Source organism: Pezoporus flaviventris, unplaced genomic scaffold (assembly GCF_033815535.1).
Source record: "Pezoporus flaviventris isolate CSIRO_AGI_PZ_B2104156 unplaced genomic scaffold, CSIRO_AGI_Pfla_v1 ptg000001l, whole genome shotgun sequence".
NCBI classification, from domain to species: domain Eukaryota; kingdom Metazoa; phylum Chordata; class Aves; order Psittaciformes; family Psittacidae; genus Pezoporus; species Pezoporus flaviventris.
In genome coordinates this window covers 2,160,586-2,185,996 of record NW_026892549.1, presented here as the reverse complement: position 1 = coordinate 2,185,996, position 25,411 = coordinate 2,160,586, and the positions used below count along the sequence as shown (strand labels likewise).

At 39.8% G+C, this 25,411-nt stretch overlaps 1 long non-coding RNA gene across 1 annotated transcript in view; it reads right to left on the bottom strand.

Annotated features, from left to right (window-relative positions):
- Positions 1-747: 747 nt before the first annotated feature.
- LOC133274046 (uncharacterized) overlaps positions 748-25,411 on the bottom strand; it is a 112,387-nt gene continuing 87,723 nt past the window's right edge. The window contains exons 3-5 of the long non-coding RNA XR_009745020.1: positions 5,537-5,689; positions 2,662-2,784; positions 748-902 (exon numbers count right to left, since the gene is read on the bottom strand). This is a non-coding gene — a long non-coding RNA (uncharacterized LOC133274046). The remainder of the gene's footprint in view (positions 903-2,661; positions 2,785-5,536; positions 5,690-25,411) is intronic.

The following is a 25,411-nucleotide window of genomic DNA, read 5'->3' as shown; positions in this document are numbered from 1 at the left end:
AAAGAAAACAACGCAGCACAGGGATGAATGTTTGTGGGTTTAATTCAATCCTTGTTAATAGATAGTTTAACAGGTGAAACATGTTATCTATGGGGCTGTAGATAATTTATGTGCTTCAGCTATTCCCAGTTGATTATTGGTCTTTGCTATTTCTCAGTGGCTTGCCAACTATCTAAGCAATTATATGTATCTTATTTTAGCTCCATCAAACTGTACTCCAAAACTTTTTTTAGTTACAGCTGTGAAAATAAGGAGCGCACCTGAGGGGAAAAGATGCAAGAAATCCTTCAGTGCTTCCATTCAAGGGAAAAGCATGCAGAAACATGGTAACACTGATATCCACTTGTGCAGAGGTAAAGCCTCCCAGGAGTGGAAAGAGACCAGATGACATACTCGGAAAGAAAACCTGTGCAACCTCAAACATTAAAATGTCTTAACAGTGGCCTACCTTTAGCAGTTTCAGAAATCAATAAGAACCCAGAGCAATCCTTTGGTGGTTTTAAAACTACAGATCTACAATAATTTCAGGGAATCATTATAGGAGCTAAGGACATGGTTGAAGGGATGCTCACTTCCAGAATCATAGTCATAGAGAAATGTGAGCTGGAAGGGACCTCAGGAGGTGTCAGTCCAGCCTCTTATGCCAGGGAAGTTGTCTTAAAAATTGTGACTCCTACAATTGGCTCAGGCTGCATGTTTAGCTCAAGCAGAACAATTGCATGCTGCAGAGCTTGCCAGGGTTGACTTGCATTGCAGGTGATGATGCATGGATACTGTATGTGCTGATGGTTCCCATCTGTTCTTCAAAGAAAATCAAGTAAGTTTTTGTAAGTTTTTGCTTCTTCTTGCCAAGGTTGATCAAATTGGGGTGTTTTGAATGTAGGCTCTTTTCTATCCTTCCACTGTCAGACAAAGGAAAACATAACAAAGGCAGGGATTCACAACAGTAGTATAGACAGACTTATTAGTATAATCTTACTCTGAAAGTCAATCACACATTGAGGGAAAGAGACAGTTAACCTTGAAAGAGGCTCAGCAGTGATTCAAGATGCTGCAAAAATATGGGATTTCTTGACAGATTTTCAAATACCACAAAATAAAACTGCATATTTGCAGCATAGAACCTGCAAACACATCTTATTTCAGGAAAATATGTCTTTGAGTTGCTGGGTAATTTCTTTTAATAAAGAACTGAAGATTCAGCTTATAAACCCAGAGACAAATCCTGGGATATTCAAAATGTGCTGAATGCTGACTGAACACTATTGCCGCTTAAATAGAAAGAGCAGATTGACTGATTTTGAAAATCTCATCCCCAAAGCCAACCAGAGTGTTTAATCTACCCCTCAAGTCCAATATAAGTTCACATTCTGATGGATATATTGTACTGTCCAATTTTAAATGACCCAGAGCATAAAATTTGATATTCCTGTATAGTTTTATCAACTTTCTCCTTAAAAACATTTTCCACACCTTCAGCTCATCTTTAACTATTCTCTCCCTACTTCCAACTATTTTTTGGTGTCTGCAAACAAGAGGCATTTGAAAACCCTCAACAGGATTTCCTGCAAAGCATTAAGTACTCTTGCAGAAACGGGCTGCCCACTGTGGTGAAGAAGTAGAGATCAAAACAAACATCTTCCTTTCAACATGGCATAGTGAAAAGAGGCAAAATGTTAAGAGGGAGTAACAACATAAAATCATAAAATTTATCCATACTTGAAAGTTCCATATTGTTACATCCTCTCTGATTAGTTAGGAGTAGCTCATGGAAATATTGCCCAGTAACTTAAGAAAACAAGGTGAACTTTTAGAAATATTTCTCCTAGTTTCTTGCTTGATTCTAACATATTGTTCCCATATTTCCTCTTTTTTGGTGTTGTCTCTTTCCCTTTCTCCCAAAACAAGACAAAAAGCCAAGATCTGCATTACATGCCTGCTGAGAAGTAGTAACCATACATTGGCAAAATTACATTTACAACTTGGTAGGGGATGAAAAACAGCTCAATATGACAAGTTACCTTATGCATACTGGGGGGGGAGGAAAAAAAAAAATCTCTCTAAAATAGAAATTGCAAGCTTACCCGATGCTACCTACTAGCCTCAAGCTTTAACTGTGACAAGGGCATAACTGCAGCATCACCAACATGCTGTGAAAGCTTCTGCTCACGGTTCAGGCATAACTAAAGTGATGAAGCCTGTACAAACCCCAATAGGTAGTTTCCATTTGTGGTGATGTCTTTTCAAGGCAAGACAGGACATGGAAACATCAACAAAAAAAGTACATCAAACCATGTATATAGGAGATGTCAGGTTGGCTCAGATTTCTAGCCCAACATGCCTTCACTGACAATGACAACTGAATTTACCTCCAAAGCTCATCGGGGAACACCAACAGAAGAATCACCAGGCCAGCTAAGAGTTCATAGCCCCTTTCACCTCCCAAGAAAGACAGGGCAAGCTCTGTAGCACATATGTTGTGAGCTGGTATGCTGCTGAAGAGACCATGCGCTGTGGAAGAGGGAAGATAACTAAGCTCAGATGGCTCTAATAAAAGCAGATGATGCTGTCAACCCCAAAACATTGGACATGCAGCAAGATATCCCTTCCTGCCAAGGACATACAGGAACTGGGAAAGGTTCAGAGAGCAGCAATGCTTACCAAATGTATAGAGAATCCTGTGGATGAGAAAAAAAGAGCTTGGAAGCAGAAGGAACATGGAGAGTATGGATGGGAGCTGATCATCATTTCACAACCACAAGAATTTGGGCATGCTATGTGAAGCTATTACTTGCTAAGTTCAAAACAAACAGAAAAAAACAGGGTTATTTACCCCATAGGGAGTAGGAAACTTATAGAGCATGTAGCTAAAGGATGTTGTAGATAGTTTATATACATTCAATAGTAGAGTGATTAAGTTCGTAACAGAGAATCCATTGACAATTATTATTGACATGGTATTTTGGAGTGCACTGGGGTAATTAATGTGTCACGGATGCTTGTGCTGTTCTCAATGTGCTCTAGACATTTGCTCATGACCACAGTTAGACACTGGGCTAGAAAGAATCTATTCCCCCCCCCAGCCTTTTTTTTAATCTGATCTAGTGCATTTTTTCTTACCTTCAGGGAGGCTGGCTATAACCAAGGTAGCTTCAATGCACTGGCATTCAATTTCCCTGTGAGAAAATGCAGCAAGGCTATACTGACCAGCATATGCCACTGCACTGGGAAAGTCTGACAAATACTGAGATTAAATTCCCTTCCTCCACCCCAGTGAGCTCAACCTAGAGCGAATCTGGTGAGGTTTCTTCATCACTGGCAAAGCAAGTTCAGATATTTCTTGCTGTCATACTATCAAGCTGGCATGTAATCTCTTTGCTCCCTTTCAAATGACTTTTAAAATCATTGTTTTGCAGCCCTTATTTCATACCCAACCACCTGGCAAAAGGGCATTAGAGCTGAAGTGATATTTCTGGAGAAGGCATTTTCTCTTTGGTTTGTTTTTTTTGTGCCTATTTTTTTTTCTTGAGGTTGTTGACAGCAAATGGTATCTGTAACATTTCTGTGCCTAATTTGATTTCCAAGCTGTTAGAGACCTGGCACAAGCATAGTAGGTTTTGTCAGTGTCGAGGGATTTTTCGTCTGAGAGACTAAATTAACTCTGTCTTTTCTTCTGCGCTTTCCTGAACAAAATTGAAAAATGTGGAGCTAAAGCAAATAAAAACAAAACCAAAAGACTTAAAGGTCTGACCATGCAGAGGAAGACAAGTGATTAGATTTTCATTTTAGCCTGACCACTGGGATTAGCAATCCTTAGGGTGAGACATAAACTGAGACATCTAAAACAAAGGTGAGACATCCTGGGTTCTTTTTTTGCTGAACTCTTCATTAGCTGATGTTCACAAAGGATTCATCTGGAACAAAAAGTATTAAATCATCACTCATAACAAACCATTGCTAGAGAAAATTAGATAAATACATAAACCCAGGAATTTACAGCTCTGGTTCTGAAGAGACACAAATGCCAAAATTCAGAGCCATATAGTTAGCTGTGTTTCAGTAACATGAAAAAAAGTGATGAGCTCACAGGCATTACTCAAAGAGATATACTATCCCTTTGGATAACTGAGTAAACTGAAGATATTTCATAAATGGTGTCAGACAGGCTGCACAGGAGGGCAAGCACCGTGGGAAATCTTGCCTTTGGCTGAACATTTCTGAACGTCTCAGTCAGGGCTGAGCTCGGCTCAGAGCTTGCCAAGCACCGAATACTACTATAAAGATGCTGTGGTGCCCACTACATAGATACTGCCAATTGGTATGGTCAAAGACAAACTGTAAGGGAAGCACTTCACATATTAGTTACAACAGTAGTCTATAACAGATAACAAGCAGCATGCTTAATAACACCTTGTAGGATGTGTGTAGAAGGAGGAAAAAAAAATAAAAGCAGTAGCACAAGACTGAGAAGACCTCACTTCAGATCCTGGTGCTTCCACAGGTGTTTGGACAGACCACGGACAAAAGGCCTTGTCACCATTTGGGTTTGCTTAGGATTGGAGGATCCAAGCCCAGGAGAGACCCAGGTCAGCTTTTGGGAGCCCAGGCATGGCCAAGTCTGCTATGTGTGTGCTCACTTCACCTCTCTGTGACTCAATTTCCTAGCTCTGAAAAGGACTGAGAGTTGTTTCCACTTGCCTAAGTGGCTTGTAAATCCCCTTCAGGACTTTGAAAATAGAAACTGCAGCAGTTTGGAGCCTGAACATTTGCTGCTCATCATCCTCGTTGTTCACCGGTGAGCTGGATTTCATAGAAGGCCTTGGATTTTGTGAGATGCCTCACTTGAACACATTTTGGCCCATGTTTTTGTGATGGGAGCCTTGTTTCCTAAGCCATCAAAGATTGAACACACAGTGTGATGCCAAGACAAACTGAAGATTAAGCGATGGAGTCTTTGACATGCAGGGAAGCTAAATTGCTATAGAGAACAAGCTTCTGAATAGCCTTGACATTTTCACTGAGTGTACACCTGCAGATGCTGCATTCTGCTTTCCTCTTTCTTTTTCCAGGAATTGTGTACAGGAAGGGGAAGATAAGGCCATTTTTCAGAGTTCTAACTTTCAGAGAGAAATGGGAAGAGGGAAGTTGGGTCTCCATGGACCTGCATGAAGGAGATAAATCAAACCTTCTGCTGCAGAGGGAACACACATAGGCGGTCCCCTGTATACTAGGAAGGAGAGGTTGAGAAGAAATCACTATGGTGTATATAGTATCTGTGATTTTGTCTACAGTGAACTTTATTTCCTCTCTCACACATTCATTTCTGAATGGAAAGGCAAGGAAAAGGACATGGGTATTTATCCACCTGCAACAGAGACCAGACTTGTGACTGGTGGTGTAAAGTGCAAGTCCCTACTGAGCCAAACATTCAGTTCCTAGTTTAAGCCATGCTAAAATCACCAAATTTTCTAGTACAGACCCAAGAGCGGCTTCTTGAGGAGGAGACTGAAGAGACAGGAGCGCAACGGAGACTCACCTTCCTTTCTTTTTATCTTTTCTGGTGTTGCATTCAACTGACCAGAGGTTACAGCATCCTCCTGCCTCATTCCCAGACAGCTGCTGGCCCCAGCTCTTCACTTGCTTAGTTAGCAGGAGTCACTCCATTGATTACTCCAAAGGGTAAATTAGCCTGCTGGGAGGAAAAAAATAGTATTTGGACATTGTATGAGAAGACTGAAATCTAGAACTTTCTGTACTGGAACATGAGCGAATTTCAGTTCATTCAAACCTGCACTGAATGCAAAAAGCATTTTTGTAGTCTTCATAGTTCAGGGGTGATGTAATGCATACAGAGTGCTTGGGAACCACAGTAATTGCTTGGAAAAAGAATCAATTATTAATTCAAAGGCCAATTATTAATACATATAACAATATTAATTTAAATGAAGTCAAAAACATCAGACAAAAACAACGTGCACTTCCAAAAGCAGAAGATGGCCATGTGCATGGAAGCAGGGTAAGTAACTAACTGCATTAGTCTGCACTGAACTGAAAAGATAAAAAGAGCCAGGAATGAACATCCTTACCCTCCCCACTGTTACAAGCCAGCCAGAGGAAAATTAATAAAATTTGGCTTTCTAAAGAAAAGACTGATTTTTCCCCATTAGATTGAGTTTGCTTTCATTGTCCTTTAAACTTTCTGTCCTTGAATGAACTGCCAGAGGCAGTACAATAGGTACTTTAATACCAAAATTACCCCGAAAAGTAAGCTTAATCACACACCTCAAGGTTTTTAGAAAAGGGAGTGTAAAGTATTGAATATTTTGCCACCTGCATGGAAGAAATTTCTTGATCTGGAATAGCTGAAAACTTTTTTGATAACTTCCCTTTTTACTTTTGTAAATTTTTTTTTTACTTTTTAGGTGGGAATCTCCTTCCTGTGTTGTAAGTCTGCATGTCAGTCTAAACATCCCACAAAACCAGCTTAAGGACACGGTAGCAGTGCACTTCTGACCTCAGTCACTGATGCTGATGTGATAATATGATAATCAAGGTGATGCTGACGAGTGATAATGATGAGATGAGCCCTAAGCGGTGCCATGTTTTTCCCTGCTCTTCCCAGAGATCATTTGTGAGTGGGAATGCTCCTCAGTGAGGAGTACAATATGCTGCCAACATGTGCAAAAGCATGACCCAGACTTCAGAGCCCTATTTCAATGCCTGCTTTAGTCCCACGCTTCTGAAAGCTTGAGCATTTGTGTTCAAGATGAAGATGAGGGGAGGCAGCTCAGCTGACCTGCCAGCTTTAAAAAAGCACTGAAGGACTGAGTTGAGGAAAAAAAGAAAAAAAAAAAGCAAATCAGCTGGTAAAAGTGTAACTCGGAGATTTGATAGCAGCCAGGGAAGAGCATTGCAGAGTACTGATTGCAAAGTGATAGACAGAGGTTTTTATTTCACACATTGTCATTCTAATCTTGCAGTCCCAGCTTCACAATGCCAGGATGATCCCTCATACAAGGAGGAATAAAAAAGGGAGCAAAATAAAAAGGAGAGAAATAACTACACAGCCCAGGGTACAAAACATGAAAAGGGGAAGGGGCATTAGTTTAAGTGTTCAGCAATTTGCAACACAGAATTTTCATTCACAAACTGATGTTCCTGATGGTAAAGGCAAAAAGGTAGCATGAAAACCAATAGTGGTTTTTTGGCATTGTGGAAAATTTCCATCTGCAGGTGTAACTGACACAGCTGAAAGTCCAAAAGTACAAATGCCAAGAAACTCACAGGACTTTTAGACAATCAGAGGATCCTCTTTTGAGTTAGTTCCCTCTCTCTTGAAAAGAACTGGGGCCTTTCAGTGAAGAGGACGATGACATAACAAAGGCCTTTGCAGCTCTGCTTTTAGGAGCCTTCAAGAGAATGCACAGAATGAGAAAATTTCAATTTCATTCTATCCACTGAGGCATTATTGAGAATACACGAGAGCTGAAATCCTAAAAAATAATCATTGAGAGCCTCGCCATGAATGGAAACTAAGGCCTATTGGAGGAACAGGTGCTATGGAGAGCTGTTGGTGATTGAAAAATAAACTCAAGAACAGGGATGAGGGAAGGCCTGGATCTCTGATTTTCCATAGAAGAAACAGAGAATACAGTGAGAGGTAAGAAGGGATGTAATGCAAAGCAAAAAGCTGAGCAAGCAGAAATGGGAAGTTACACCCTAAGGCCAAGATCTATCCCATTGCTTCCATTCATTTGTAAAAAACATGAAAAACATAGAAGACATGGAGAGGCTAAAAGGTATTGTAGCAATGCAGATATCAAGAATAATGAGACATGAAAGAGAAAGAACAGATAACAGGAGAGTATACAGAGTAAAGGGTAAATGAAATCACTGTTCATTTGGATTCTGATTTCTGCTTTTCATCTCCATCAGGAAGATGCACCATGCATGTATATCTTATTCCCTAAAATCACCCCAGACTCTTTTTGTTATAGTCTTAAAAAAGTGCATCTTTAAACTGATGATAATCTCATGCCAGACTTAATTTCAAGACATCAACTGATCTGGAATAGAAAACTTTAATTTTCTTAGCAAAACTTTGTACCTCATGAAGATTTTATCTGTTGCTATGGCAAAGGCTTTACCCAAAGGAGTTACTTGTAGAATACCACAAGAAGGGGGAATTTTTCAGTTCCTTTCACATGCACATTTTCAGACCCTAGGCGTTTTAATTTAATCATATTTTCCCTTCATCGTTCAGAGAGCTTCTTTTATTCCCAAATAAGCTGCGTGCCTACATCAGCAGTATGGAAGGATCTAGTCTTATAATCTTCCTCATTGTAAATCAAAATCGACTTTTTAATTACAGAATATCAGCTGTTTCTCTTTGATGACATTCAAGTGCTTATTTCAAATTGAAAGAGCAATAGAGCAGCTGCCATGGTATTTTCATACGTAGAGTGATGACCTTTTTTAATATGATTTCATGGAAACAATGGAGTTACATTCATCAGGTTATATAGAAACTTGCTGCTGTTTTTTTTTTTTCAGACATTCCACTTTCAATTCACAATGACATTTGATAGAAGACATAAAAATGTCAGTAGATTAAATTTTTTTTCAACCAGCTTATCTGACAAGAATTTCCACCTCCTTGTTTCTTTTTACAGTGCTATGTTGTTCATTCATTTGGGCCTACTTCAATTTGCTTATTAAATATGTAAGAACTTCATTATGTAGCCAGGAGCTGAATCATGTAAGATTAACACAAAGCCCTTGTGAGAGGATTTTTTTTTTTTAACATTATTAATATTAATGGTATGTGCAGCTCACGTATTTTTGTACTTTCTAAACCCAAATGTCAATACAGTGGATAAATTGTACCTTCCTTCCTTGTCTTTTTTTGTCTTCTTCAAAGAAAGGATGACATTCAGCTTAACTAAAAGCAAAACTTCACACATTTCCAGCTAAGTTAAATTTTTGCATCCCAAAGGGTCATGGTTTTAATGAGCTGTTTTGCATGGCCATTGATTCAAAAGAAAGGGTAACCTGAGGAAATAGATAAGAAGCATAAGGATTTTATTCTTTGTGTTGACTTATGCAACATCATAAATTACACAGGTCTTAATCAGTAAATCAGGTTTCAGTAACAACCTAATAAGAAGTGCTACAATAGCTAACTAGTAGGAACATGGATTTGAACTCTTGCACAGAATTGAAAGAAAATTCAGATGCTCAGGTGGGATCCAAAGCAATCAGAATGTTGAGTAGGAACATCTTAGACCTAATCAGTAAGCAATATCAGGGAAGAAAAAGACATCTTTCATCCCCTTTCCTGACAGATGGAAGCCTGAAACATGCTCCTGAAATGCTGGCTTACAGGATCTTTATTTCAAAGAGCTCAGCACACCTCATTCCTTTCTTTCCAGACTTAACAGAAGGAAGTATCACGTACTTGCCCTGGATACATAAAGACTTTACAGATAAGGGTTCACTCAAGAAATGGCTTCAATTCTCTGCTATGTCTGACATGACTCAATTTCAGTTCTCAGAGAAATTATACAGTGAAACATTTTGATAATTACTGTGTTGTTGTCACTTTCCCATCTCCAGGTCTGACTTTTAAGTGCTGCTTTTGGCTCTTGGTTGCACAGACTACAGCAGAACTGGTGGATCTGTTGCTGGAAGGCAATGGCAGAGAACAGTGAGGCTTGGCTGCACTTATCACCCTTGGGCTGTGATCCTCCATAGGAGGCTGTCCTGAGGACCACATTATCAGATTACTTTACTGTCAATGTACAAACAACCTTTTTGCCCCTTTTAGAAAGGGTCCTTCTGCTCCCTTCTCTAGGACTTTTATTTATCACCATCTAAAGTACAGAACTGATTTTTAAAGCATCTTCTAACAGCAGACATCTTTTCTCACAAAAGGAGAGAGACTAGTTAACTGTAAAGCAAAATCCTCTCTCACCTCCTGTTTCATGATCAAATAATATATATATATTTTCCTCTACACAGAGACAGCTTCAAAGCGAAAGACCAACCTATACTCTGCGCCTTGTATCACTTTAGGGAGAGAAGAAATATGGAAAAGCAACAGAATCTGAGTCTTCTGTTTATTTCAAGTTTTCTACAAAAGAAAGAAAAATCATCATTACCATTTCCTTCAGCAGTGACATTAATGTTCCCTCCATGCTCACAAACTATTCTGTGCACCTGGTAATAAAATCTATGAACATTCAAATTTATATTTTAAGACCATGGTCCAGCACGAGGGAATATAAATTCACTATAATCATGTTGGACTTATGACATCGAAACTGTAGAAGGATAAAAGTGCTTTGCAGTATTATAGAGCTAATCTTAAAACCATCAGATAGGTCAGGATGAGATGGTTCTCTTCCTTCATACTGATAACAAGTGGCAGCTTGTGCATAGCTTCTACATTCTGAAATGACCATGGCAATTTTCTATCCAGTCATATCATTTAATGCAGGACATGTTTAATGTTTTTAAATATTGGGCCTTGTTTCTTTCCTTCTTTCTTGATATTCCCGTATCTTTTCTGTTTCTGAAAACTGAAAAAGAATTAAAAAAAAACCTAGTCTAGGAAAATAATATGACATAATGGAGTTGTAAGAAAGGAGCTTGTTCACGTTATACTTTCAGCTCATTCTTCAGGCTAAGAATATCATCAAATTTTTGAGGCAATAATCTAAAGTAAAACAGATTAAAAAATTGATTTTTCTTAACCACACACAGTGAAATGGACCCTGAAAGATGTAACCCATTGGGACATCTCCTGATTGCTTGGAGTCAGTAAACAATAAACAGCTTTCTCTTCTGTGATGACTATAAAAACCTTACGTTTGCATATACAAGTAAATTAATCTGTGCTCTGGGAATGACTCAAAGAAAATGAAATCAATCAGATTTATAAGCATCTTGTGACCTTTACCCATTTCTCTGGAAGAGAAATAAAATGAAGACAATTGTACCTTGGTTTTCACAGTCTTGTCTGGATGTTTAATAGGAATATGACTGTGAAATGATACCGACAGCAAGATAACAAGAAAACTCATTTATCAATATGACAGGTGCTTGGTTTTATATGAGTTTAAATTACCAGTGATGGAGTAGGGTTGTCTTTCTCTCATCTCAACCTCATAACCACGGTTTAAACTCAACTAAAGTTTCCATTTCATAGTAATCAAGTTACAAGGAGTCAAATTGTTATTCATGAATTCAAGGAGGTTAAGTCTTGAGATTCATTAATGTGACGCTGTCAGCCACGGTGAGCAGGTCCATGGCCTAGAACACTGTGGTAATTGATAAATCTGAATGCTGGGTGGTTAATGGCTGTTTATTAGCATCTAATACATTCTGTGTTATATAGTCTTACAAGATTTGACACTAGATACTTCTACTGAGTCACAGCATCCTGACAGTTCACCTTTCTTGTACATCAGTGGATGCATGCCAGAGCTTAACTGTGCTCCTCACCACTTCTTCTTATACTTGCTGCTGTGTGTTATCTTCCCCGTTTGAACACCTGGGGACTTAGGAAGCAATCCTGAAACCTGAAGCATTATTTGTAGAGAAGGCAGTGTTAGCTGTCTTATTTCTATGCATGCATTAAGTAGCCTTAAAGTCTTTCTTAGGGAAACTCTACTCGACTGCTTTTTTTCTAAAGGAAATCAAAACCAAAAGAAACAAAAATGTGTAAGATTTCTCTGGAACTTATAGTTTTCTCCATCAAAAGCAGTAACTTCAGTTTGCTTCTAAAGCACATATTTTACAAGGCCTCACTCTGAGTAGAAATATCCCTTTTCACATGTTATTCTGATGGTAGGATAGATTGCTAATACGAAAGTTTGCAAGAGCAAGACATTCACAGCATGACAGTTAGGGAGAGAGGCATGTGTAAGGTTAGACAGGATTCAGCTGACCCATCAGGTCCATCAGAGGCTATCAAAATCCTGTCAACAGTTGACACCTTATATAATTCCTTCCATTAATGTAGCTGTGTGTCTGTGTTTACATAGGCAGGTTTCTCATAATTCAGTATAGGATACCCTATCATAGCTCTGAAAATGAGGTGGGGTATTTTTCTGATTTCCAGCCTACATTAATTTATACACATTTTATTCTTTGTCCACCTTGCCCTTTATCTCATATCTAGCCTGCAGGTTCTCTCTCCTGAGGAATTTAGAGAAATCAGTCACAACCTTGAGTTTATTAGGTTAAAAAAGAAAAAAAAAAAAAGATTCTCCTATATGGTATCTCCAATCCTTGATATCTGCTCCACTGTCAACCTCCATGTGCTGCAGGGAGATAGCCTGTGTCACCGTGGTCTGCACCATAGATTGCAGGGGAATCTCTGTTCTGGTGCCCGAAGCACCTCCTCCCCTCCTTCTCCACTGACCTTGGTGCCTGCAGAACTCTGGTTCTCATGTTGTTCCTCTTTTCTGTGGCTGCAATTTCTCCTGCACAATAATTTTTCCCCTTCTTAATTATGTTATCCCAGAGGCGCTACCACCACTGCTGATGGCCAGCAATGGGTCTGACTTGGTGCCATCTGGCCTTGACACTGTTGGATACAGGAAGCCTCTAGCAGCTTCTTGCAGGAGCCACCACTTAGCCCCCTGATACCAAAACGTTGTCATGCAAACCCAAAAGAGGAATAAAAACAAGTATACAGGCTTTACATAAGGTTGTTAATACTTTGCTATTTCTGTTGTAAACGCTTTTTGTGAAACACAGAGTCATGGTTTAAACCCTAGCTAGACAGCTTGTTCACTCACTCCCAGTGAGCGGTGCCGGGCTGGAAGCAATCGAGGGGACGGGGAGGAGAATCAAGAGTGCAACTCCCACAGGTTGAGACAAGAACAGTCCAGCAACCAATGTACAACACAAATCACCACCGCTACCACCAACGACAACAATGAGAAGAGAAAATAACAAGGGAAGAGAATACGATACCACCGGCCAAGAAACGAGTCCCATTCAGAAGTCCGTGTCCTTCTGGGTAACTCCCAGTTACCCCCCACCCCGGGCATGACATGCTGTGGTATGGAATACCTCCCTGGGTAGCTTGGGTCAGGTGTCCTGTCTCTGCTTCCTCACAGCTTCCCCTCCTCCCTGGCAGAGTATGAGCCTCACAAAGTCCTTGGTCAGGGTAAACATCACTTAGCAACAACCGAAAACATCGGTATCACCAGCACTGTTCCCAGGCTGAAGTCAAAACGCAGCACTGCACCAGCTACCAAGAAGGAGAAAAATTGACTGCTACTGCTGAACCCAGGACACACAGTAGAACAATTTTTTTTTTCCATAGATGTTAAATAGCCATACTGTGATTAACCCAAACACCCTCTTAATATTTAATATTACCAGTGCACTATCTTGTATTAGTTTTAGGGTGCATGACCTTCTGTTTCCATTACTCCAGGACATAAAGGTCACACAGTATATCCTATATAATACCTGGATCCTTCCTTATTGGGCATCCTTTCTACCGTTGCAATATTAGCACATTTTAAATGTGCATTGCTTATTGTGCACAAATAGTATTTAAGAAGACAGAGGTCGAGGATCACATCTACAAAGCTCCTTTCAGCCTAATATTTCCTTTGTTATATTTCAGTTTCACATGCATCTTACAGGCCTTCTACTAATTCTTTTCATTTTCTTCTTAATTAATCTGTTTTCTTATAGCAAAATATGACAAGCTTCACAGAAATCTAACTAGGTTAGACATATGGAAGTTAGACTGATGGGGAGATTTTTCATGATATAATGCTATTGAGACATTTTTCATCAAAACTCAAAGGAATGTTTAAGATGAAACCTAAACCAATCAGAAACTCTCTAGATTTTATGCTTCAATCTATAAGATTCTTCCTAGTTTCTCAAAGGATGCAAAGGTGCATTAGCACCAAGATTTGGGTAAAATTCACAGCATACAAGGCTTTGAGAAAGAAACAAGCCCAGGCAGTTCCAGTTCAAATTGCCTTTCATTTGGAGTAAGGGCTGTTCATATGCAAACCCAAAAAGAGTCACTGGTCTGTGAGGGACGTATCCTGAGCCAGTACTAATTGAAAGTCTTTCAAGGAAACACTGTAGTGTCTATCTTTACAAAGCTCAAAAACCTAACTACAAGAAAATTAGTTTCGATGTATATTATAAACCATCTTTGCTCTTTATGAAGTGTATGTAACAAAGGTATTATGCATATAAATTGACATTTCAAAACCATGATCACATCTCGGAAATATGAACAGAGATTGAGCCTATGAAAAGACAAAGATCTTATTGAGAGGGGGTGGGTTTGCTCTTAAATTGCATACTCTCAAAAGAACAACAACAACAATAAAATAAACAATCCAGTCTTGATAGGTTTCATATTGTGATGCAGTGTCATGCATATTAGTCACCATAATGAAATTTACCCCAATTAATTCAAATCCTGCATAAACAGCTTTGTAAAGTGATGCATTAAAATTGTTGGCAAGAACACATTGTTCAAATCTGTGACGACTAGAGCAAAACCAGACTGCATCTTTGTACCATTTCCTTTGGACAGACTAGTTTTCTTGTATCCAGATAATAGGTTTAATAGAATCTAAAGGTGGACCTCTAGGAAGCAGTATGAAAATCCTTTTTTTCTCACCAAACAGGGGACTTGGAGAAGAGTGCTAACCATGGCAAAATGTTCCCGCACCTGATGGCTCCCACACGTGGAGGGTTGTTGAGCCCTTTCAAAATTATCACAGCAGCCTCTATTCATCTGTGTACATTGGTGGTATAGACAATGAAAGTGACACAGCTGCTCTTATTATTAACTTTATTATATGATCTGTAACATTATTAGCAACAAGACTGCAAGCACAGAAGGCAAGCTGCTAATGTAGTTAGCATAAGACAAACACCGAGAAATTGTGAATAATATGCTGTTTGGATAAAAAGCATTCTCTTTTTAAAAATCACAGCCAGGGCAGAAAGCTCATAGGTAAACCCAGTTTTTCAGTAAAAACCACAATAAAGTGTATAAAGTCTGGAATAGGGAAGGTATTTTTCAGAGGTAATTTGGCAATATGTGATCCTAATTAATGAGACTCATTAATATTATTGTTGTCATTCATATTGCAATGAATCCTGCTGAGGTAAAGTGTTTACCCAAGTGTAAAACAGTGTTAGCCCCAAATAGATTATGAGCTAAATTCAGTGGGAAAACGCTTCAGTTGTTTGCTGAATGGCGATTGATTTTAGTCTTGAAGTGCTTGAAGTTAGTACGTACTAAACAGTGTTCCTCTTGTAGGACATTTTTCCTCACCCCACCTAAGCCTTAAGCTTTCTTTTGGGTTATAAATGCTTCTGGAAAATATTTTTTCTTGTTGACTTATACACAGCATCTAGAAAAAATAATACCCCATACATGGCTGAACACTTTAGGGACTATTATAAATACCAAGGCTGCTGTGTGGATTGGTTCAGTCAAGTTATTTATACAAAATGGATCTTTAAAGTAAGATGTCTATAAAAGTCAGGTCTTTGCCTTTTGGTTTTGATTCTTCTGAATCACAAGAAAGGAATGAAAACATTGATTTTCAACAAAGGTTTCGTTATGTGTGACAGCTTAGTCTGTCCCTCTGAATCCTAAACTTGAATTATGATAAATCTGAGACCAAAGGAGACACAACTATTCTTCTCTGCCTTAATCCTTGGCTTTCTAGACCATGCAGGTCCAAATCCAACTCTGTTCCAAGGGGAGAGCTGTGCTCATTTAATTGCTATGGGGCAATCTTAGCACAGAATCACAGAATGGTTGAAGCTGGAAGGAACCACTGGAGGTCATCTAATCCAACCTCCCTGCTCAAGCAGGGTCACCTAGAGCATATTACTCAGGATTGTACCTAGATGGCTCTTGAATATCTCCAAAACAGGGGACTCCACAACCTCTGTGGGCAACCTATTCCAATACTCAGTCACCATCAGAGTAAAATTCTTCCTCATGTTCAGGTGGAACTTCCTGTGGCTTAGTTTATGCCCGCTACCTCTTCTCCTGTCACCTGGCACCACTGAAAAGTGTCTGGCCCAATCCTCTTGACACCCTCCCTTCAGATACATTGATCAGAGTCCCCCCTGAGCATTCTCTTCTCCAGGCTGAACAGGCCCAGCTCCCCCAGCTGTTCCTCATGAGAGATGCTCCAGACCCTTAATCACTCTAGTACTCCTTTGCTGGACTTGCTCCAGGACCCCCACATCTCTCTTGTACTGGGGAGCCCAGAACTGGACACAGTATTCCAGGTGAGGTGTCACCAGGGCTGAGTAGAAAGGAATGACTACCTCCCTTGGACTGCTGGCAATGATCTTTCTAACGTAGTCCGTGATACCACTGGCCTTCTTGGCCACAAGGGCCCACTGCTAGTTCATGGAGTAGTATTAGCCCCTGGGGGACACCACTAGTTACAGGCCTACAACTAGACTCTGCACCACTGATCACTACTCACTGAGCTCTGCCATTCTGCCATCCACCTCACTGTCCACTTGTCCAGCCTGCACTTCCTGAGCTTACCCATGAGGATATCACAGAGGACAGTGTCAAAAGCCTTGCTGAAGTCCAGGTAGACAACATAACACTGCTGACCCCTTATCTATCCAGCCAGTTTCCCCATCATAGTTCCTTGTTCATCCATGCAGTTCTCCTCCCCCATTTGCTCAATTTGTTACCCATGGAGATGCACTGCTCTTGACCCTGAAGGAAATGATCCTTGAATATTAACCAGCTTTCTCAGACCCCTCTTCCCTCTAGGTCCTGTTCCCATGGGAGTCTTCCAAGAATGTCCCTGAAGAGGCTGAAGTTAGCTCTCCTGAAGTCCAAGGTTGTGATTTTACTCACACGGTACTGAACTCCATGATCTCATGAACACTGTAGCCCAGGCTGCTGCCAAATTTCACATCGCTGGTACAATTTAGGAGAAAAATACCTGGGCCCTCAGACCCTTGTCTGACATCCATAGAGGTCTGAAATCCTCTTTGATAGTTCTCACATTACCCTTGGCTACCATTGGTGCCCACATGAAAGATCAGCAGGGAGTAATATGTCCAGACTTATCCTGACTCCATTCAAATATGACAGGTCCTTGTAGTTATAGCAATACAACTACATACTCTATGAGTTCTGTCAATTCCAAAGTTAATTTCATGTAAGTGTTGATACTTGTTTGCCAAGCAAAAGAACCACCACAGATCCATGAAGATGTTCAGATTTCAGTCTCTGTGAGATGGACTTAGACAACTCTGTTCCCTTCCTGGCATGATATGCTGCAACATCCAGGTATTTGCAGTGTTTCTAAACTAGCACTTTAAATACAATAGATACACAATCTCAGTCATTAAAGATAAATGCTTAAAGAGTGTATATGTCTAATTCTGCCTGTGGCATCATCAGGAGCTATGTTAGGTTCCTTGAGGATGTGATGACTGTTAACTGCAGTCAGGGGTGGGTTAATTTTAATGAGAAATATCAAGCACTGGGGGCCTCTGCGATTTGCTGTAGCACTTGCTCCTCAGGGGAATTGATTCTGAACTAAAATTGAAAAAATTAATCATAAAAATATCACCATAAAACAAGATAAGACACACAAATCCCTCTTCAAGAAAATAAATAAAACATCAGGTTGTATAGCTCTCCTCTAATTAACATAGCAACCATTCCTGTCCTTTCCTGGAGCCTCCAAGGCAAATGATGTCAGGTGGTGGCACGATGCAAAACACCCCCATGAAAAAGAGAAGCAGCTGGTGTGTTTTTGAAGAGGGAGTTATTTCCTAGCATTGTGGACTTTTCTGGAACTCATCTCACACCTTTTCAAAATAAATAACTTACACATGCTGACAGTATGTCACCTTTGGAGAAATTACAGTATGTATAGTATGCAAATTTTATATAGTCACTGTGCATTTTGATTTTTTCCTGTTTGTAGAAAGGGAAAAGATATACAAGAATGTAAAAAGAAACACAGAGGATTAAGTAGCCACAGGCAGAGAAAACCTTGATCAGTAAGTGAATTGCTCATGTGACAGAGGAAGACACAAACGTCTGATGTTTTGATAATACGGTTACGGAGGTGAGAATAAGCAACATTTCTTTTATTCCAAATCCACATCTGTGCACCTTAAGAAAATGTTATGATAAACACCTGGATGATTATATCAACTATATTACAAGAAGGGTTAGATAATGGGATCAAAGCAACTTCTTTGGGCCTTAGAATTTGTGTTACTTATTTTACATCTTAATATGATAGAGACTATCACACACTCTGAGATACCCAGGTAATACAGGTCTTCCATTCACTTCCTGACTAAACAGCCAAAGACATGTCCCCTAAGGCAAGTTCAACAGCTTGTATTTTTTTCCTATTGAACGACATTTACAGAGGATAGCAACATAACAAGTGATCCTGTCATGGTTTAAGCCCAGCCGGTAACTCAGAACCGCACAGCCACTTGCTCACTTGCTCACTCCCCCCCCAGCTTTTTTTTCCCCCTGCTCCCAGAGGGATGGGGAGGAGAATTGAAAGAATGTAACTCCCACAGGTTGAGATAAGAGCAGTCCAGTAACTAAGGTATAACACAAAACCACTGCTGCTACCACTAATAATAATAATGATATGGGAAATAACATAGGAAGTGAATACAACCACTCATCACCTGTTGACCAATATCCAGCTCAACCCAAGCAGTGACCTAGCCCTTCTGGGTAACTGTCCCCAGTTTATATATTGGGTATGACGTGATGTGGTATGGAATACCTCTTTGGTCAGTTTGGGTCAGGTGTCCTGTCTCTGCTTCCCCCCGGCTTCCCCTCCTCCCTGGCAGAGCATGAGCCTCACAAAGTCCTTGGTCAGAGTAAGCATTACTTAACAGCTGTCCTGGGTTCAGCAGTAGCGGTCATTTTTCTCCTTCTTGGTAGCTGGTGCAGTGCTGTGTTTTGACTTTCAGCTCGGGAACAGAGCTGATAACAATGATGTTTTGGTTTGGCCAAGGACTTTGTGAGCCTCATGCTCTGCCAGGGGGGAGGGGAAGCCAGGAGGAAGCAGAGACAGGACACCTGACCCAAACTGACCAAAGAGGTATTCCATACCACAGCGCGTCATGCCCACGATGTAACTGGGAGTTAGCCGGAAGGGCTGGGAGACTGCAGGGTTGGAGGAGGTATCGGTCGGTGCTTGGTCAGGCTGAGGGGGGGCAAGTTATCGGTCGGCTGGTGCTGAGGTGTTGTATTCTCTTCCCTTGTTATTTCCTTTATCATTATTATCGTTGGTGGTACCAGTAGTGATCTGTGTTATACCTTAGTTACTAAACTGTTCTTATCTCAACCCGTGGGAGTTGCATTCTTTTCAATTCTCCTCTCCATCCCTCCGAGAGCAGGGGGAGGGCAAGAAAGGGGGGGGGAAGTGAGTGAACGAGTTACCTGACTGGGTTTAAACCACGACAACAGCTAAAAACATCAGTGTTATCAGCACTGTTCCCAGGCTGAAAGTCAAAAACACAGCACTGCACCAGCTACTAAGAAGGAGAAAAATGTCTGCTACTGCTGAACCCAGGACAGATCCTCAATACATTCAGCCAACAGAAAAGCTTCAGTGATTATTTCTTCAGCTGGGCTTAGGCACAGATCTTATCCGAAGGACCAAGATACGATTCTTTCCCTCAAGTTCAACTGCGTCCAGATCACAGGAATTATCCTAAACTTCTCTTGAGTTCTTTGCCAAATCAGTGGCTAGTTTATATAGCAAACAGTCCAGTGTCCATGGTCCACACCTTCTGCTAAAACTCCTCTGAAGCTTTCAAGACCTGCTGAAGCAGGAACATATATAGATTGCAAACCCTAATGTAGTTGTACAGAGCAGTGTTAGATACACATGTGTAGTATTCCCATACTGATATTTTGAGGACAAGGACAGGTGGTGACACAAATCAAATCACAGCTGAGGAGCACAGAGCATTCACCAGCACACAAGGCTGGTCAAAGGAGATCAGATTGATGAAAATAATGATCCTTTGTTTGCTTTCCCATTTTGCCACTGCACGGGCCATCGCGTGGCTATGTCAGAATGAGGACGTAACAAGTGGGGACTGAAGCCATACAGCTGAGGCACACTGCTGCCAACATATCCAGGAGATCCACGCTGTGAGGATGGACTGAGACCAGATGGACTGGACCAGGTGTCAGATCCTACCATACATCCTGCAGTAATCTGTGCAGATAAATAATAATGAGTGTGCAGAATGGCTGCTCCTTATTAACTTATGGTCTCATTTCTTGGGAACCATTATGAGAGGTAAGAAATTATAATTAATAGACAACAGATAATGATGAAACTGGTAAGGAAAAGGTAGCTCTTTTCTGGATATTATAAATCGCAAAGTACAACTTGCTGTGCAAAGTACTAGGAGACAAGCAGTAAGTCAATGAAAATTTCTCTGTGTCAGACCCCTTGAAGTCAGTGATGATCACGGAAAATTTCTGCCTTTATAAAGGAAATCCAAAAAGAAAAGGTAACAATGCCTGAAAGCATAGCTGAAGCAGGGGAATGAGTGCAGCTGTATTGGGGGAATTCTTTCGGATGTGCAACAGGCAAAACAGAACACCACCACACCACTTCCACGCTGAGCACAATCCATCCCGAAAACACATAGCAGAAACTGCTGATTCCATATGGATTTTTGCAAAAGGCCAGAAATTTGCAACAGTGTCACAAATTGTGCACAACAAACAGTCAATGAGTTGGGGCACTGATAACAGCAAAGAACAAAAGAAAAATAACCTACAGTGCAAATAATTGGTGGTTCATGACTGAATCTAATCCAAAATGTAATAAATTAAGGTCTTTGCAGTGACAGGCAAGTCCATTTATCTTATTACAAAGGCAAACACAGAGAATTTAATTTCATCCATTTACCATCATAGAGTACCATAGTATAGCATCTTGGCAAATGTTTAATTTAAAAGACAGTGCTTCAGTGTATGTTATGACTTGTTTTACAGATTAAAGAAACAGAGCTTAAAATGGAACTTGATACAGGATCTGTGTTTTCTTCTGATGGCTTGTATCAAAATTGTTGTAGTCTGCATTAAAGGGTGATTTTCAGGAAAAACAACAGCAGCAGCAAAGAGCAAGTCACATTAGCATTCTGACTTTGATGGACTATTTAAGGAGCATATTTTCCTGATTTCCAAGATGCTTGTTTTAAATGACCTGAACTATTCTATGTGAATTCAGCTATATGGCACAGACAGCGGAAGGGTGAATACTTCTTTTTTTTTTTTTTTTTTTTTTTTTCCAAAGAAAGCAGCTCTGGAACAGATTGTAAGTGACACTAGAACTTAATTCACATCCAAAGAGTTCTGGTTTTCTTAAAGATACAACATCATACATGTCATAACAGCTTCTTGCCATTCTGCCACTATACAGATTACTGTCTGAACTGACGAAGAATTATCAAACCAGGTGTGTTATCATCTTAATAAACACTAGCTTATAGCTCCAACTAGCTGCAAATTTCCCAGTGACAAAAAGAATAACTGCAAGAGCCCAGTTCTTTATGTACTAAACAGTGAACTATGAACTAGCCTTCTCTCCCTTTCACCCTAAAAATGCAAGCCCTGAGGTTTTTTTCTTCTTCAGATGCAGAGCAGTCATTCTTCAAGCTTTCCCTGAACTGTCAGTAATGTGTAGTCCCTTCATATATTTGTATACAAAACAAGGAGCATAGCCCATGTGCAAAAGACTTTTTTTTTTTTTTTTGTGGAAACAAGCAGGTGATTGTCTTAACAATGGTACTTTCAAGGTACATTTAATGATCTGGACATAATTACTTTGAAGACTGATCTACAAAGGGACTTCTTTCAAATTAAACAAACCAAATGATAAATCAGCTCTGTTCTTCATCAAACCAACGTGAAAAACAAGAAATGGGCTAGCTTTTGTCACAAAATGAATAGTGTATTCCATGTTAGCTGTATCTCTTAAATATGTCAAGTCTGTAAATATGCCCATAAACAGATAAACTATTTATCCAGTCCGTTTTATACTATGATTGACCTTTGGTGGCAGGAAAATATTGCTAATACAGTAAGAGCAGAAAGCTTCAGCAATTTTCCACCTCCTTTGTGATGCCTTAGAGACATTTTCCAGAGACTAAAACTTTGATAACATTTGTATGCCCATTTACCCAGAAGAAAGAGAACATGGACAGCACAAAATTGGGTGATATCCTTTTCAATAGTTTATAGTTGCTTTGTCTTCTGTTGCAGGTGATGATCTAGAGAAACTTACGCATACTTTTTTCTCGCCATTATTTTTTTTTTTAATCAGAGCAAAAAGTAATGAGAAAATGTGAAGATCTGAAACCAACTTAATTACAAGAAAAAGAAAAGAATAGTGTAGAAAATAACGTGAAATTACTTTTTTTTTCTCTCTTTTTGCTTTAAAACTAGAGTGTCATTTACCTTTTCATTTTCATTTTTTTAGCTCTTTTTTTTTTGTAACTTAAGAATAATTCTGGAACTTCCAAGCAAGGCTACTTTGACAACTGCACTAGAGACACAGAGACTGAAACCAAGAAGTCAGTTCACTACACATTTACACCCAAGGCCTGTAATTTAACGAATGACAATCTCAGTGAGATTCCAACAGCATCAGAAAACTGTAACATCATTGCAAATGCAACAAACAACATCCTGGCATAAAACAATAACTGAAAAGATCATTAGTTTTTTTCAGAAGGATGATAGAAAAGCCAATGAAATAATTTGGGCAGAATAATATGAGACACACCAAAATAGCCTTATTGATGCATGTCTAGGTGCCAATACTGTCATTTAAGGTATACCTAACTTTCGTTTAAGGTATACCTAACTTTCAACATTCCGAATCTGATCAATATGCTCTCCTTTCTGCAAAAGAGATTAAACCCCAGTGATATATGACTACTTTTTATCCGTGTTCAATATAATCACTGATTTACCGTCTTCAATCAGCATTTCCAAGGACAAGATAGAACTCCCTTTTTAATGTTTCGTCAGACTTAGAAAGGCCAAAGAGGACACTCAATAAATACTTGTCAATACAGTGGAGGGTGAGCTAGACTTACCTTTAATTTCCCACTGGGAGAACTGATTGTCCATGCCTTGTACTGGAATAACAGAGCAAAGTCTGTAAGCTCTCCAGATGTTTGTATATAAATAAGCAATGCAGACTGTATGCAGATGTCTTCAGAGCAGCAAGAGGTGGGCCTGACTGCAAAAAACCATGGTTAAAATCTTTCCTGGAATGAGTGATGGATTCTGTGGACCTGGCAACTCTTACTTGTAATGAACAAAATGTTCTGATCTGCAGTCTCATTCTGACCTCACGAATTTGCCATCATATGAGAACTGAATAAAACCATCTAGATTTCACAGACAAGATGTCTTTGTATTAATGCAAGAGTGGTACACACCAACTGACTGCTTGCTGCATGTACTTGTGCTTCTCCTCATTATTCATCACAGCAGTTTCTAAGGTTCTTCACTCAATGCAAATCTAACACATTTGTGAACTCCTCAGGCTATTCCTGCACACATAACCAAATAAAACCCTGCTGCTATCACACACAACAGCAAGCATTCCCGTAAATTTCTCATCCCTGGAAATATCTGGTGGAACAAGAGTGCCTTATATAAAATCAAAGCAGAACTACTGCTTGTGTTGTTATTTAAATATTATCAAGAACTGTGTGTGCATCTGGTGTGGTACAAAAAATTAAAGGTACACGAGGTCCTTGCCAGAGGGAATGTACACTGTCAGTACATGTGACAATCTGTGACTGTGGATAATAATTGTTTTGCTCAGTATTTCTTTTATGCTTATATGGCGCTCAGATGCTTAATGCACTGGGCCTTCCAATGTTGTAAGTGCTCAGTAAGTTCTAGAGAAAATCATAGAGAACTCTTCTTCTTACATTATCATTTTACTTCCTGAATGCTTTATGTTACCAAAATCCCATGCTGGTATGAGCTAGGAAATGAGTAAGTAAATAAGTAATTCTAGCAGCTAGAATATACTGGAGTATCAGTGCTAGCATTTCAAAGTGCTCACATGTATGCTAGAAAGCACAGTGTTCTGGTTCAAGGGCACCATGTGTGCCTAAACAGTTTCCCCTTTGGCCAAAGCCAGGTTGCCTCTGAGAAAGCCCCACTTGTGAAGTGGGTGCACCATCCCCTGCTGTGCAGAGACGTGGGGTGTGCAGCTGAGATCAGCAACCTCCATGAGCCTCTTTGCTGGCACACACCCAGTGCAGACATGCAAATCAAACCCCAAATCTTTCTTCTTGCACTGCACTAGTTGGTAATTTGGACAAAACTGGGAATCCTACCTTTTATATACTACTGATTCATGCAGTAATCACAGGCAAGTCTTATGCCCAAATGTCAGTGGATAATACACCGACAAGTGACCCTTAAATAAGCAGTCTTTGAGATTTCTCAGTGGTATCTTTATACTGTAAGCAAGGTGTTATCAGCACTTGCTAGAAACCATACCAATGTGTCACATCTTTGCAAGCATCACAGGAGCCTGGAAAGAATCTGGAGGAAAGATGATAGTGTCATCATTTGTATTTTATCTAGAAACCATTGTGATTTCGAGTTCCCTTTCCCTTAGGATGCTGCACGCAATTGGTTGTGGGATATTTTTGCAAGTCACACAGCGTGATTTAACAGAAGAATAACTGAAGGAGGCTTCTGAGAAGGACTACCTTATCCAGCAGTGGTTTTTGTGTTGTAGCTGATGGTAGTTACTGATACTGGTAGGTATAATTACACAGTAAGTTCCCTCTGCAGAACAAATAATCATGCTGAAACTAGCAATGATACATCTCAGCTCCAGGGACTGGGGGAAAAAAAAAATAAAAAAAGTGGCAGGGTATTTCAGAGTAGCTTTATAGAGAAACAAATATCTCAAGGTCAGTCACAGAAGTGTTGTTCCTAAGAAAATGGATTTTAAAAATGAATTCTAAAATTAGGATATATTTTTAAATTGAAATCTGGATTCCAGTAGAGTTGAAAGGATAATCCTGCAGGGTCAGTGTATCTGTTTTCCATGTCTGGAGTCAAATAAAGGAGCCAACTATGGTATTTTGAAATCCACTTGTTATTACTTTGCTTAAGTCACACATTTTATTTTCATTTGGCTGCTTGGTCTGTGATAGATCCTAGCATCTCTCACGTATAAAATGCTCTCCTAAGGATATTATTTTTTTTTTTTTTTTTTTTGTGGCTTAGTGACAGGTGCCAGAGCACTATCAGTTGAATAGAATTTATTTTACTTAGCACAAATATCAATTTTGGAAGTATCTA